The 16,129-nt window shown below is 35.0% G+C and overlaps 1 protein-coding gene across 1 annotated transcript in view; it reads left to right on the top strand.

The window, feature by feature from the left end:
* The window catches only part of LOC142353214 (uncharacterized), a 712,302-nt gene that overhangs the window by 127,232 nt on the left and 568,941 nt on the right, over positions 1 to 16,129 (top strand). The gene's annotated exons all lie outside the window — the stretch shown is intronic.

The raw sequence follows: 16,129 nt of genomic DNA, 5'->3' as shown, positions 1-16,129 counted from the left end.
AAAATCAAAATTAGTGGTTCCGTTTTCTAAAGGTAAAAATAACTTTTGAAGCCACCAACGTTCCTTTCCAACGGTACAAGTTTGAATTGTTGGAGCAGATGCTGTTTTAACATGCGTTTACACTTTGATTTTGATCTGATAGTCCGGACATTACGCGGAAGTTTATTCCACTTTTGGATGCTTGTTTTGTATTGATCGACTGCTCGACCTTAAGAGAATTAGCTATTGTTCTGTTGTTTTTTCTTACTAAGACATTACCACTTAGACAAAAACTCTCAGAGTCGTGTGTTTTCAATAATGAAATATCATTCCTAAGTTTTGAAACACTCATCTGGCTTATTAAAAGTTCTGCAGGCAAAATGTCAGATTTTACTAAGAGATCTGTAGATCTCTCAAACTTTTTTCTCATATAGCAAACTTTAATACCCCAATTGATTTGTCGATTAATTCGCTGCATTGCACAGAAATTCAAGTTCTGAAAAAATAGAGCACTGAATGTTAAATGAGAAAGGACTAGGGATTTGAGTAGCATCAATCGTGCTTCCAGAGGTAACTAATAACGTAAAAGGTATATGGATCTAATCGCTGTGGCCATATTTGATAGGACTTTGTTGAGTTGTACATGAAAATTTAGTTTAGAATCAATTAGTATGCCCAATTATCTGCAGTGACTTTGTGGTTTAATTTCTTGTCCCCGAAAAACTATTGGATCAAAATTTTCATGTTCCTTCGAGACGCAAAGAAGTTCAGTTTTACCGGTATTCATGGTTAATTTGTTTTGCTTTAGATAATTATCTGTTTTCTCCAGTACATCAGAAACACATTTTTCCAAATCGCTGACATTGTTTCTGCTAAAATGCAAACCTGTGTCATCAGCAAATTGAATTATGTTGAAGTTTCCTTGTACCTTTTCTCGAAAATCATTAATATAGAGAAGAAAAACTAGTGGCCCTAAAACCGTTCCCTGTGGAACACCATGATTTGTTTCAAACCATTCTGAGTAAACATTTATCTTAACACATTGCTGTCTGTTTTTAAGAAATGAAGCAAATAATTCAACTGCACTCTCTGAAAAACCGTAAGCTTCAATTTTTTTGAGAAAAATTTCGTGCGATTTGATCTTTTCGTTATTTGATCTTTTTCCAGAAATAAAATTTGGAACAAGATTTTAAAAAGGATTGTCAATTTAAAACTTTCTTACGAACGTTTTCCAACTCTGAGTTCATCGTCAGGTTATAAACAATACAAAATGCTAAAATAAAAAGTCAGAACATAAAATGCAAATCACTAAGATCACTCATTCAAGGAAATTTAAAACGAAATTGTACATGTCTACTGTCGTGTATACCATTTTTTTGGAATGTTTGCAACTGGTGCGCCGGCTAAATCTGTATGCATTGGTGTTCTCTGAATACATTATTGAGTGTCTGATGATACTTAAAATATATTTCAGGTCTTCGGATGTGGGAATAGCATTTATTACAAAACAATGATTCTAACAGTCAGTTCTCTTCTTCAATCATTCTAAATCTTCTTCTTCAACTATGCAAAATCTCTTTACAACTTTAGTTCTACAAATTCAATTCTTCTAGTGGCAAGTTATCTACTACTAATTAATTCAATAATTCATACATTTTTTTCTACCAGTAAAATTTAACTAAATCTAATTAGAACAGGCTTCACTTTAAATCCAATCAAAGTTTAGAAAAAAATTAGGAAAAAACAAAACAATAACAGCCTGGAACGATTAATGGAGCAAGGGAAAGTTAGTGACAAAATTTATCAAAGACTCAGGTCAACAGGTTCACAACCAGCGAGGCGTTATGGCCTGGCAAAGGTACATAAAAAAGATACACCTCTCCGACCTGTTCTTTCGATACCCGGTAGCAGCTACGAAAACTTAAACAGATTTCTGACACCATTTTTCCAGAAACTACCGGGCGCAAACCTTGAAACCAACACGCAAGATGCTAGAAAGGCCTGAGTCTCTCACTCTTGAAGATGACGAGCAGATAGTATCTCTTGACGTAAAAAGTTTGTACACAAACGTTACGGTTGGGGAGTCTATAGAAATTGCTCTAAGAGATCTCTATTCAAGCAACCTAGCTCCAGATATCCCGAGATCCGCCATGAAAAGTTTGCTAAAGCGTGCGGTGACGAATGGTCATTTCAAATGTAATGGAATTTGCTATGTACAATCAGATGGTCTGGCTATGGGTGCATCACTGGCTGTAATACTAGCAAACGTGTGGATGAAATCGTTTGAGGCATCACTGCAAAAACCAGAGCTCAATGAAAATATTTCCAGTTCCGGCCAAAACGGGAAGTGCAAAGACTGTAACCAGAGAGTGACTTTCCGAGGAAGAGGAGTAGAATGTGATTCATGCAAAAACTGGTTTCATGCACGATGCCAAATGATATCGAATGAGGAATACGCCAACATGCAGGATGTTGTTTTGATTTGTACTTATTGCAACAACCAACAGATAGTGGGGCCTAATGAAGAGATGGAATTGTTTAAAAGGTATGTGGATGATATAATCTGCACGGTTCGTGGTGGCCCGGACGAGTATTTAAAACTTGCAAATTCTTTACACAATAACCTGCAATTTACCTTAGAAAAAGTTAACATGGAAGAGAATTTGGCTTTTCTTGACATTAACGTAAATGTGAGCAGCAAAAGTAATATCACCTGTCATGGTTATCAAAAACCAACTGACACTGGAGTAATAATGAATTTTCCCAGCCGTGCACCTCTTCAGCATAAGAAAAATCTGATTCAAGGGACGGTTCATAGTGTTTTTAATCACTCTTGAATCAGACTCTTGAAGAGAACAAAACTCGCTGGACCAAAAATCAATATCCAGAGGATTGGTCTTCAAAAATAGTGAACCAGACTCTAGAAAAAAACAATAAGTGGCGGTAACGACCAATTAAGAACAACACCAAAGGAGCATCAAAAAAACAAGACAAGATCTTATGTTAAGCCAACTATTTTTCTACAATACAGGGGCAACCTTACTCAAAACTTTGCAAGCAAATTAAAAAAGCTATGCGAATTGCAAGTGGTTTTCACAAGGCGGAAGTTAAGATCATGCCTCCCCACCCTGAAATCATCTTTCGATAGAGACCTAAAATCCCACGTAGTATATGAGATTAAATGTAATGGATGCTGATCCATCTATGTTGGGCAAACAAGCCGGCATGTTACCACAAGGATAACAGAACATCAAAAGAAGGATTCACAGGTGGGTCAACATCTGGTTGAATATCGTGGCGCCATGAATGACACTGAATGGAAAATTCTGGACGCTTGTCGGACGGTAGAAACACTAATGATTATCGAAGCTATATACATCGGCAATCTGAAGCCGGCACTAAACACACGCGATGAATATAGGAGGCGGGAACTCACGTTAAAATAATAGTTCAATTTACAATTTTGACTAGATGAGGATACATAGGGCAAAAGAAATTTTGTGCATGACAAAACCGCCGCAAGAGTGATACCTAAATTAAGGGCAAATTCAGGAATAATCCCAAAAATACAAGAACATGGCCAAAATCGAAAAATCCGGAATAGGAATGTTTTTAAAATAATTTGATAACAGATGTAAATATGAGTTGTAAATAATAAATATGTGTTGCTAAATATTGTACGAAAGGAAAAATTTTCAATTGAATATTTTGGAATAGTTCCTAGAATTGTTTTAAGTGTGGTCTCAGAAAAATGTAAGCACATATTCATTTTATCTTTTAACAATTTTTAAAACAGTTAACTTGACGATGAACGTAAATTTCGAATACGTTTGTTTTAAATATCGGAAGTAATTTTAATTTGACAAAGCGTTTTCTGTTACATTCAAAGTTTAGACAGCACTCTGCGCTTCTTCAAAACTGAAGTTTATACTACATAGCATTAATTCATAAAGCATTGATTCTTTGAAGAATTTAAAAATCACGTCAACAGGACGGCTTTTGGTCTTATAATTGGCATGTTGAAGTTTTGCATGCAATGGGTATCCAGTTTTAGGATATTAAATTATTGAAATATGGTATTTAAATTTCGCGCAATTTTCTTGCAAACAAGTTGTCTGTTGTCTATGACTGCTGGGAGCACTCTCTTGATTCGTCAAGTTGAAGTGTTGTATCAACTGTTGCTCTCTCAAAAATATATTTTTGTTTGCAAATTTATTCATAAGATGTAGTTGCAGATACTGATAATCTTTTGCGGACACAATCATGATCGGCTTTAATTCAATTCTTTTTTTTACCAACCACTGATGTGATAACTCTAGCATATTGTTGACGATAACATTGTAGAACATATGTTAGTCCAAAATGCAATAATAGGGAAATACAAAAAGAATAAAATACTATCGTCACTGCCATTTTCCAAATTCCAGCATCTCAAAAATTGCTGTGAAAGCTTGATCTCAAGTTTTTTATGTTGATGATAATAGGTTCTGAAATTTGAAATGTGATTTTCTTTACCGTTATAATCTTCAGGCACCATTAACATTTTTAATTGTTTTTGTTCGATAATTTGTCTGCAAGCTTCAGACATTGGTGAGATGTGTGGGAGTTCTGCTAAATCTGGTAGCTTAATATATAAAGATGCTGTAATGGATCAGCTGGTTTGATGTGAATCTTTTTTGCGCTGTCATTTTTTATAAGCGCTCTCAATTCCATTGAGCTAGTCTCTATTTTTGTTCCGCATTTCAATTCTAACTCACATACCCGACACCCAGGAAGTGTAGTTCGTTTAAGATGGTCCGTAATTTTCAAATCACTGAGAAAAAGATCGAAAGTTTTTCTGGATGATGTTTTCGGCCATTTATCATTACCAAATTTTTTCGTTTTTTCTTCAATTGGAAGTTTGACCATCAAAATATTAATGAACCAAGGCACGTATTATCTACGGTTTCCAACGAAAATCCATTTATGCATACAGAAAAACTACTGGAGCCAAAAATGTTGTCAATTTATTGTTGTGAGAATAATGCTATACGGTTTGTAGATTCAACTATTGCGATATAATTTTATTCCAATTCATATTGAGAGGCGTAACCATCTTTTCCTCCGTTTGGCATTGGTACTGGATTTGCTCCACATAAGTTGAGAGCCGTCGATGCAGATGTACACGACACTGTTAGTGTGAAAAATACTCCTGAATTGACTATAGCTACAATTTTCAGGAACTTTGTCTCGTTGTGAGTAACAATTTGGTTCGTTGGTATGGCTAATAATAATCTATCTATCTGGCGAACTTGAGTTAAGGCTACCTTTTGAAGAATTCAAATAGCATTGATCGCGGTTGTAGAGACATCGCATCGGCATAACTTGTTTAATCATTGACATGACAGAATTCAGTAAATTGAGTTTGAATGCGTAAGCAGCGACTCTGTAGGCTCTAATCTCATTGTCAATTCCAAGCAGTGAAGCTGCTAACATTTTATGCGCTTGTAGCAGTTCGTCCCGTGCGTAGAAAAACTGATTACATGCCATTAAGCGTCTCGTATTGTCATTTAGCAATTTAATAGCATTGTTTAAATTTATACTGTGGTTTTTCTGCGTTTCAGTGAGAAATGATTGCGTTCTTCGTATATCTTTCATTTGCGATGCAATTATTAAAAATTTTTTTGTTTAATTTTGAGTTGACTTCGGTCCAGCGATCTTTATTTTCTTCCAATTCTTGCAAGGCTTTGACTCTGACTTGATCCTTCCAAATATTAACCCTAACGTAACTAGATTCTTTAGAAATTGTCCTGCATTAATAATTTTGTTTTCAAAATTGGTCTAGGATTAATTTGTTGCATTCCTCATGCCGAAAGCCGTCTTGTTGAACTGTAGCGTGCAATTTTGTTGTTTGATCATAAAAGATTAATAGCTGCATTTTTTCATTTTTTTTGCAAATTTCTAAAAATAGTGGTAATCTAGACTAGACCTCACCTTTAAACATGTATTTAATTTTATTTAATTTTTGCATAATTTCAGCAATGTTCTAGTAATTGAAGTGAATTGTTTGTTTTCAGTGTCTTCTGTTGTAACTTAAAGTGTGAAGTAATTTTAACTCATCATTAATGGTTAGTATGTTTTCAGTTGAAACATGTTTTGATTCTTTATGTTGCTCTTTTTGTTGTTTTTGGCCTGTAATGAGATCAATGTAGACGTTGAAACAAAAGTTTTGTGTTGCAAAATTGCAAGCATATTCTTGGAGTCTGGGGGGTTGTCTTCACCTTGGATAGGGTGGAGTATCTCTGCGTTTCAGAGGATGTGGAATCTTCTGTCATACAGTATTGGTGGTTGTTCCTACAGGCATTTCTAATGTATGTATGCTGCTGGCCATGTATAATTAATGCTCTTTTGTTGTATATTTGCTAAGTACCTCTGAAATTTAATCTTTCAGTGTAACTCAATTTCTAAAGATTCAAAGGTAAACAAGTAAAGCTTTCGTCATTTGTAATGTAATGATAGATAATTTTTTAAGATAAAAAGCATGCCAAATACACAAAACTTTTCATTATCTTTATACGAATGAATTGAATTGTTTTGGAAGAGCTTCTATATTGAATCAACTTTAAAATCCATTGGCTTGTAACCTGTGCCAATTTTCAATGCTCAAGGCGCTTCGAATTGGGCTGATGTTATGGCGGAGTTGAACAATCAAAGTTTTGAAAATTAACTAAATAAGAGCCTGATGAAACTAACCGATGCAATAACAAAGCATAATTTGTTTAAAGCTGATAATAGCTTTTTAGACGATGTTGAAAATATTAGAAATCGAATCAATTTCGTGAAATTGTTGATAATTATTATACCCTGCCTTCATTTGTAGTAATCAATTGTCGTGAATCACAAATTCATTAAGCTCATTCCTTTCCTGAATCTGTTTTAAACGCACTTTAATTTTCTGCAATTTTTTCTTTGTTAAGTTTATTCTTGTTTTCTGTTTCTGATTCATTTACTTTCACTAATTTTGATGCGTTATTTAATTTAATCCGTATGATACAGATGGACACGTTGAAACTGATGGGAAAGATTCAATTTCATAAACTCCTGTTGATGAAAAATTGTTCATAATCTGTAACCGTGGCAAACAAAGTGTTTTACTGGAAAGGCAACAAAATGCTGAAAGTTTGATTCAATTTGTAAAGAACGGTCCAGGTAAAAACAAACATTCCATGTACTATTACATTCCAAACAAATCTTATTTCCTCTTCCAGCCGGCTTTATGCGCGCAATCAGTTTTAACCTTCACAACTGGTCCTTCACTTGTCTTGAGTTGGGAAGCGAATAAAATAAATGCTATTAGTCACGCTCAAGAAACACTCAGCGATTACGGCAAGCGTCTACAAAACAATGCGTTCTAAAGTCTGGTTAACATTCATGGCATAAATGGAGCTGCTGAACGGAGTAGTTTTTGTGGTAAACAACTTGGAAGAGTAAGTGGAAAAAAGGGATATTTACAATCTTATGCTTCTTCTGGGCAAAATATTGTTATTACTAAAAGAAACAGAAAACATGATCGCCCAGCAAGTCCAAATCAAAGTCGTAAGAAAATTTTCTTCATGCCTGGTCAGACAGCAAAATGTGAGGAAAAGTAAAATAAGGATATAGGTGTAATATAAGTTAGAAAAACAAGTTAGGGAATAGAGGAATTTAATTAAAAGATTTTTTTTGTTTTATTTAGAAAAACTTCAGTTAAGATTGCACCGTGGTATTGGCAAAGACTGTAAAGCAGTGAATAAACTGCATTCAAAAATTTCTATAGCATAAAAAATCTCTGAAATTCGTATCAAACATGTCGGGCTGGAGTTGAAAATCAATTGAGGCCAAATGACCGAATTGCCTAATAAAAGTGCAGTTTTATAAAGTATTTTAAGTCACGCTGCTAGAACATAAAAGTTCTGATTAAGAGTCTGCTATCATTCAATCCACAAGAACCTAAGCTACAGTTGTATGCAGACCGTTTTTTTTTCAATTTTTTCCTGTAACCTGAAAAATTTGCATTTTGTTGGGTTTTTGTAATCATAATTTTGTTATGAACATCAATGTCTAGAATAAAGATTTTATTTCTTCCCTTTCATTTTGCGCAATTTACATTTTTGCCAGAGGAAATTTGAATAAGTTATGAAAATAATCTATATGAAAATAAATACACTCTAATATCAATGCGTTGTTTTATAGAAGTAATAATGTTGTTGTAATTAAAATAGAGTATTTTTTGCTCTCAGTCTAGATTGAAAGTGCTGAGTCTGCTTTCTGACTCAACCATATCGTGAAACGAAACCTTGTTGGAGACTTGCGGAGATTGTTGTTAAGCTTGCACGTTGAATCATTACTAGTTACTTTTGCCGCCCTCTCAGCCTTTTTATCTGCTAATATTTTTGCTAAGTTTGATACTGGTGCTTTTGGTTCAGGTGGCTGGGCCGTTTTTCTGGTACTGATGGGTTCCGGACTTAAAACTTCTGAACTTCATGCTGAAGGTACTGGATTACTTCTAATTGATTCTGGAGTTTTAAAGATCGAATTTGATAAGTCCGCGCTTGATTGTAACTTGCTATTAGAGAAGCTTGAATCAGCCGTCCTTCTTTCCGGAGTGTTTTCTGTTGGCTGATCATTCGATTCTGATTTTGTTATTTTTGTTTCTACTTTTGTTACTCTATTTAAATCCCATGGATTGCAAAGCATTTCTTTTAAACTGTCGAATATTTAGGGTTCTCATAACGCTTCAGGCACAAAAGGATCTGGAGTAAAATGTTTACTGTCAAAATTAGCAAGGTCATATTTTTGTACTGTGATATGATTGGTTTTAATTGAACTCCGTGAACTATTAGCTTATGGATTGTATCCATTTTTCTGAATACGTAATTGCATCTGGAAAGAACTTTCTCAATTCGATATGGCCCATTCCATTTACGTTGTAGATTGCTTTTTTTCGTGCTAGTTAGAAAATTTTGAGCTCTACTTGACACAATATTCATGCAATTTCAGTGGTGCGGCTGCTGCTTTTCTTTCATAGTATTCTTTATATTTGTTGAAAGATTTCACGAGTATTTCTTTTGCATGCCCGATAGGTGTTGTCATTTTGCTCTGTAAATCAATTATGTAATCATACCTGCTACTGTGATGCTAGATTGTTCTGTTGTTAAATCTTATATCTACAGGATTCATTGGAATGCGAACGTGAAAAAGTACCGTCGGTGGGCAACTAATAGTTGAGCGGTATATAATGTTGTGTTGGAATACTGCTAAGTTTATGTGCTTATGTCAATCGTGTTGTAATTGATTTTGAACTATTTTTAAATAGCGCTGCAGTGGTCCGTGAGATCTCTCAACTACAGCAATTGTTTGTGCGTGCTTTACAATAACATGCTCAGGCTTTATTTGTAAAATGTTTGCGAGTTCATGGAGTTACTTTGAAACAAATAGTGAACCTTGATCAGTGACTTTTAAAAGTGGTACATATGAGTGTACAAGAAAAGTTGCAATTGTTTCTGCTGATATTGAAAATAAAAAATACAAAGTTGAATGAAAGCACGTACTCAACTGCTTTGCCAATGTTTACGCAGTAGCCGTTTTGCTTGAAAGAAAGATGTTACACTTATGTTCTCTGTTAACACAATAATTGGTTTGTTTGAGACTCTCATATATAGTATTCAAACGTTTGAAAGGCATACTTTACACTAAAAAATTTCTTGACGTAGATTGAATGTTTCAACTGTGCTGGAGAGAATAAGTGGCAGCCAAAGGCTACTGATGCGTAAGATTTTGATGAAGTGGTATTATTGGCAATAGAGTAATTTTCAATGAGTAATACAAAGCCTGCTGCATAGAAATTTGCATCGCAAATGCCGAAGAATTGGCACTTTGGTTTTGCCATCTTTTGTGACAATGAACACGCTTTTTCTAAGTCATCTTTCAGCTTTTCAAGGCTTTTGTGATGTTCTGAAGTTAAAAGGAATTTGTTTTCATTTCGTAGTAGCCTAAAGAATGGTTGCAATTTCTTAGCCAAATTTGGAACGAATATTTGAAAGTACTGAAAAAAATCAATGAATCTTCTTGTTTGTTTTGAAGATTTTTATAATTTTACTGTTTTCAGAAATTTTTCTGGCTTATCTTTATTAGGTTTGATGCAATATCCTGTAATTTTATGACAACAAATATTAACTTCAGGAACTCCCAATTCGCATTTTTCTATTAACAATTTGAATCCCAGGCTCTCTATTTAACAAAATTTTGTTCTAAACTCTCAATAACTGCATCTCCTTCGATTGCTCCTGATCCTAAATCATCGAAATAAACAAAGCATCTAATGCTTGCAACGCATGCATGAAGGTGTTTGTTAAACAAGTACTGAAGGTTGTAGGCAATCTGCTTAAGTCTTGCGCAAGTCGCTTGAAAGCGAATGTACGCCCTCCAAAATTAAAAGCGAGTAATTGAAAACTCAACTCATCCGCCATTTGCATCGAAAAATACGCTTAGCTGCAATCCATTTTTGCAAAAATTAACTTACCTGCTAAGTGAGCACTGGCATCAACCATTGTCGGAATAGGAAAATTATGATTTGAGTTGTCATATCTAAATAATGATTTATTTTTCTAAGTTTTATCAGAATTCAGAGTTTTCCACTTGACTTTCAATGGGCGAAGATCGGTGACACAGCAATTGGTGAATACTTTGAAAACGGTAACATTGTTATGATATCATAATATTGCATAAGTGTGATTTCAATAATTAGTTCGTCACGTAAGTGTATCGGAGTTATCGCAATTGGAAAATATACCGGACGGCTATGCTCAGTTGTCAATTTGACTGGATTGTCGGTATTTTCCTCTAAATCTAATTGATGTCGTGCAAAAGTTTTATGAAAGCGCACCAACAGTTCTTCGTTTGTTTGCTTTTGACTGGTATTCAATATTGACTGATCCAAAATAAATTTTCTAAGGAATTGTTTTCGTTTGGCGTTATAAATTGTTGGATCAAGCGTTTCTTCTTCTTAAACTTCATTAGAAACTCATATATTTTCTTTTCAACTCCGAAAAGCTTGGAGGCGTCTTTATATTTTTCAGGTGTCGTTAACCAAAAGCCATCCGAACTTTCGTGAAATGCTTGTTTACGCAAGTATTGTGTTGATTCAGGAAAGCTATTTTCATTTTCATGATTTTTAATCAGACTACAAAGTGAGGGGTGAATTGGCTTGATAAATGACGCTTATTTTGATGTTAAAACTTCAAATTTCACTGATCTTGTTTTTGCTGTAATTGTAATTTTGATTGGATTAATATTCATGTTTCCAAAGTGAGTTCGACGATTTCGATCCAAATTACTAGTAGAAGACATTATGCAAAAGCCTGACTCACTTTCAAATTGGATTGAAGGTTCTATCAATACTGAAGCATATTCAAAAGCTTTGTCTGGGTTAATCAGTTCACACTCAATAGTTTCTTGTTGATTCGGTTTTATAGCAGTTTTTGAGACTGTATGTAAAATTTTTGATTTTGATTACTTTCTATCGTACTTTTTTGCAGAGGCCATTGAGATAGTTAGGTCCGGTGGAGAAAGAAGTCTTTAAAGGGATGTATTACAATATTTAGCGAAAAAATGGAAGGCCGAGCAACGTTGAAGTCTTGTTTTTTAAAATGAAAAATTCTTTTGTAAATTGACATTTCCAGATGGTTATTTGAACTTCAACGCACTTTTCAACTCGGATAACTCTACCATCAGCAATTTTTATTGATTCCTGAAATACTTCTGACGATATGACGATCTTGCTTGGCTACTTGTTCAGTATCGAGTTGAAGAGTTTAATTGGCAATGCTATCAAAAATGCACCTGTATCCAATAAAGCGTTAATATGGAAGGTATCAAAAATTTGCGGTACAGAAAATGTTTCTTTTCCAGTAAAGAAACTTGGCTAATTTTACATGGTGGGACATTAACCGTTAGATAATGTGGGTTTTTCTGCTTTTGAAGAGTCGTATCCATTGAATGAGATGTTTGTCCCATGTTCTGGTAGCGGATAGAACCAGCGGTCACTTTTTTGTGTCGTGGTTTTCCACAGCAATGACAGAACAGGTTACCTCTTCTTCGGTAGGAATTTTGAAATTGTTGTGACGGTTGTCCGCTGTTAGCCCAAATTTCTCTATTCTGGTGCTTTCGGCTAGCCACTGATTTTTGTCAGCAATGGTTGTTGTTGGAATTTCCCCTTGAACGCCTGAAGCCCCTATATGGCCTTCTTTGGTTAATGCCCCTCGAGAATCTTTGCATATTATTTCCTAGTTCTTTCTGCATTTTTATTAATTCGCTATTGGTAGCAGCAATCGAATTAAGTGCTTTCGTCATTGAATGTGTCGCTTCATTAAGAGGAAGTGTGTTAAAGGCTATAATTGCTGGTTCTTCATCTGGTAGAATGCTTTTCAACGCTAACCTTTTGGAGACAAATGTGCACAGTTCTTGAACTGTTTTCGTATCTGGCTTCATCAACAATTTAGTCCGTAGTTGCGAAGGCATGCCACTTATGAATGCATCAAGTATCCATCTGGTTCTCTCTTGTGGTCTACGTCCGACTGTTGGATTTGCAATTTTTAAATTTGCAGGTCTTGTCGGGTCTCTTAAATATTTTTTGGGGTCTCTCTTGATAAATTGAATTTTCGTTCTTGAAATTTCAATTTGGATAATTCTATTGTGTTTGCACTTAGATATCGGTTTTCGGGAGCTTGGATTGTTTTGTCAAATGTGTTTCTGTCTGCTCTTGGAATTTCCAAGACGAAAGCTAATGCGCCGCCTGTCAAATATAATTTGAGTTAATCCAATTAAGCGTTGTTCGGTACTTGCGCAAATGACTTTGATCTTCTGATATGTTCCTTGAAAGTTCAAAAATCTTCTGTTTTGCCACCGGAGAGTGGATTGAGAACAAAATTTTGACTTGAACTTGTTCCTGTGATGCGTGTTGATTATCCTGTGATTAGCAGTCGTAATATCCGTAGACATTGCTGTAACGTCTTTCATTTTGTCATTTGGACAGCATCAAATATGTTAATAATGTGTAAGAGGCAAATTTCATTTGAACTCGGGGGTGCAAACCAATTATGCAGATTAAGTTGTTGGTAAGACTTGATTTAATTTCAGTAAAGATGTTCCCAATTTCAGTAGTGAAAAGTATATGAATACCAAGTCGACTGTTGAGTTGGTGAAAAATGAAAAATGCTGTTTCACATTTATTTATGGAGTAAGATAAAGTATGGAGTATTTATGGAGTAAGAAAATGGATATTTTTATCAAGAACGCTGAAAGTGTTGAAATTCGAAGAGTCAAACATAGTTAGATTTCCATCAAAATTTTAGATGCAAAATGCTATTTTCATTATTATCTCTAACTGTTTTTTCTCCGTCACCAACTTGTATCTGTGTTCTCCGAATATATTATTGAGTATCTGGTGATAATTAAAATACTTTTCAGGTCTTCGGATGTGGGTCATGCAGTTATCCCAAAACAATAGTAAATCTAACAATCTTTTCTCTTCTTCAATCTTTATAAATCTTCTCCTTCAACTGCTCAAAATCTTTCTACTACTTCAGTTCCTCAAATCCAACCTATCTTTTTAATTGCAAGTTATCTACAACTAATTCATTCAATAATTCATACATTTTTTCCACCAATAAGATTTATTTAAATCAAAAATGAAATTTATATCCAATTAAAGTCTAGACACTAATCTGCAGGCTAAACCTGTAAGCATTGATACAAGCAAAACTATACGTGTTTTTAGCTATGGCAATTGTCGTTGGAACTAGTCGGCCTAATCATTTTGATTTCTTATCCATTTCTGTTAAATTGCCTTGTTTTGCTTCAATTTTGTACTTTAGATTTACAGAAGAGGAGCCTTCATTTACAATTGTGGCGTTCCTTATACATTTTCATGAGGGATTTTTGATAAATTTAAGTTGAGGTTGCTTTGCTTGTTTTCTGTCGTCAATTTTCTTGAAATCTATTTTTTGACATCCGGAATTCTTGCCAACTAATTTACAGAGTGGCCTCGCATTATTGTTGTGCTAAACATAGCCTAATTGTTAAATTCATAAAATAGTTTCACTTTGAACTTTTTGATGTTGGCTCTCTGTTGACTGGATTCTGGCCCTGGCACACTGGTTCTCGCACACTGCTTCCAGCTAACTGCTCCCACTTGTCCACACCATCAATTCGGGACAGACACAATTTTGTCACAAAAAGTAACAAATCAGGTCAACCCCTTGCTATGGCAATTTACGGCACAGCCACGTATAGTAGACGCCCAAGGGAAATAGTTTATATCTTTAGCTATTGAGCGTGGTAATTGTTTGGAATGCACAGTTGGAAGTTAATTTAATAAGTAAATTAATATAGAAGAAAAATGGTTCAGATAAATTATGATTCATTAGAGTGGTTAGCTCTGATGGTAGGTTTGGTGCTCAAGGAATGGTTTCAATCTTCGTTTTTGTCGTAGCCCAAAATGAATTCAATCATTGTGGTAAACTAACAGAATCAACAAAGATATGCTACCTTCTTTCATTTGGCTCAAAGCCCGAGTTTTGTCTTATCAAATGTCTATATTCTTCTCTGACGCCTATCAACAATGATTAAGCCATAAATCAGGTAATCAATTAAATTTTAATGTAAATCTTTCATCTTGAAACCAAAGTTTTTTAGTAATTTTTTAATATATTTGTGTGACACTCAAACTGTCCATCTTAACAAGAATAAAGTGTACCACTAACTTGAAAATCAAACAATAGTTCCATTCATAGTTGTCGTTATTAGAACGTCTTACTATACAAAAGCTTTGTAGCTCCATTTTTATAGTTTGATCATCAGTTTTTGTCATTCATCAATTTTTCTGGCTCTTCAAGCCCAAATATGTTGTACGCTTCTTGCGCCGCATCATTTTTCAGAATTTGATATGCCCAGTTGATGGTATTGAAGAACACTTCGACTCCACCAGCATCAGGATGCTTCAACGGGCTCATTTTGTGGTAGGGCTCATTTCCTGAGCTGATCTTCTGATTCAGAACTTTTACCAACAAAATTTCATATAGCGTAGCCGGCCGGTTCATAATGTTTTTGTTTCAAAATTTTAACAGACCTTTCTTCGCGACCATTGTTTTGGACTTTTCGCTTTTAAGAGATTTCTTTGGTTGATCAATGGCGGTATTTTTTTTCCGGCACTTGTTTGCCAAATACTGGGTGTAGTTTTCCTGCCGCTGAAAATCCGACCAATTGGTCATTCATTTTTTCCTTTTTTAAATGACTCCGCCCTCATTTGCACAATTGATTTTCAAATTGGCGAACTATTGCTCCAAAAAATTGATGGACGGCTGCTTTTTCATCAACTCTGGCTGCTGCTGCTTTCAATTTATCTCCTAACGCCTCACACTTGGCGCTCCATGTGCCCAATGCCTGATTTGTGGCCTCTTTGGCCTTGTCACAATGGTTATTCTGTTTTATGAAGTAATGAGTTTGTACCCTTCAACTTCTCTAATAGTTCGAATTGGTTTTGCAGTTCCATTTCAGTTTGCAGAGCTGGGGACTGAATATTTGCGGGCGCCAGAATTTCTAGCGTAGATACCTTCCAAGTCCGCGAAAGACAAGATTCCACTCGCTACACTCCCTGGAAAACTCAGAAGAAACTTCCAACAATTTTGTCATATAGGGCACATACTCACAAATTTTGCCTGCTATTTTGAATAAAAACACCATTTTGCTTCCAAGTTTTTGCGACATTCGTTCTCGAACTCAAGACTTCTGCTGTTTTGGTCTTGACAAATTTCTTCTCTTTCTTTTTCTGGGTCTCAGACTCGAGATGTTCCCATTTTGTTTTGTACTTGAACCAGACAACCCTTTTTTGTGTCTTGAACTCGAAAAATTCCCATTTTTTGGTCTGGAGCTGAAGACAACTCTTTTTTTGGTATTGAACTCAAGACAACATTTTTTCTAAACAATTGAATCTTTGAAGGACTTTTCTTCTTCAATCATTTTCTTTTGTTCTCGGGGTCCATTTATTAATTTGAATAATTTATTATACATACGTGTTCCCGTTACGGGTCAAAATTCCGCAATAGTTGTTGCCAAGACGCCCCATTAATAAATA

This window comes from Convolutriloba macropyga, chromosome 14, assembly GCF_964194025.1.
Source record: "Convolutriloba macropyga chromosome 14, txConMacr16.3, whole genome shotgun sequence".
In the NCBI taxonomy this organism is placed as follows: Eukaryota; Metazoa; Xenacoelomorpha; order Acoela; family Convolutidae; genus Convolutriloba; species Convolutriloba macropyga.
This window is presented reverse-complemented; position numbering and strand designations above follow the sequence as displayed.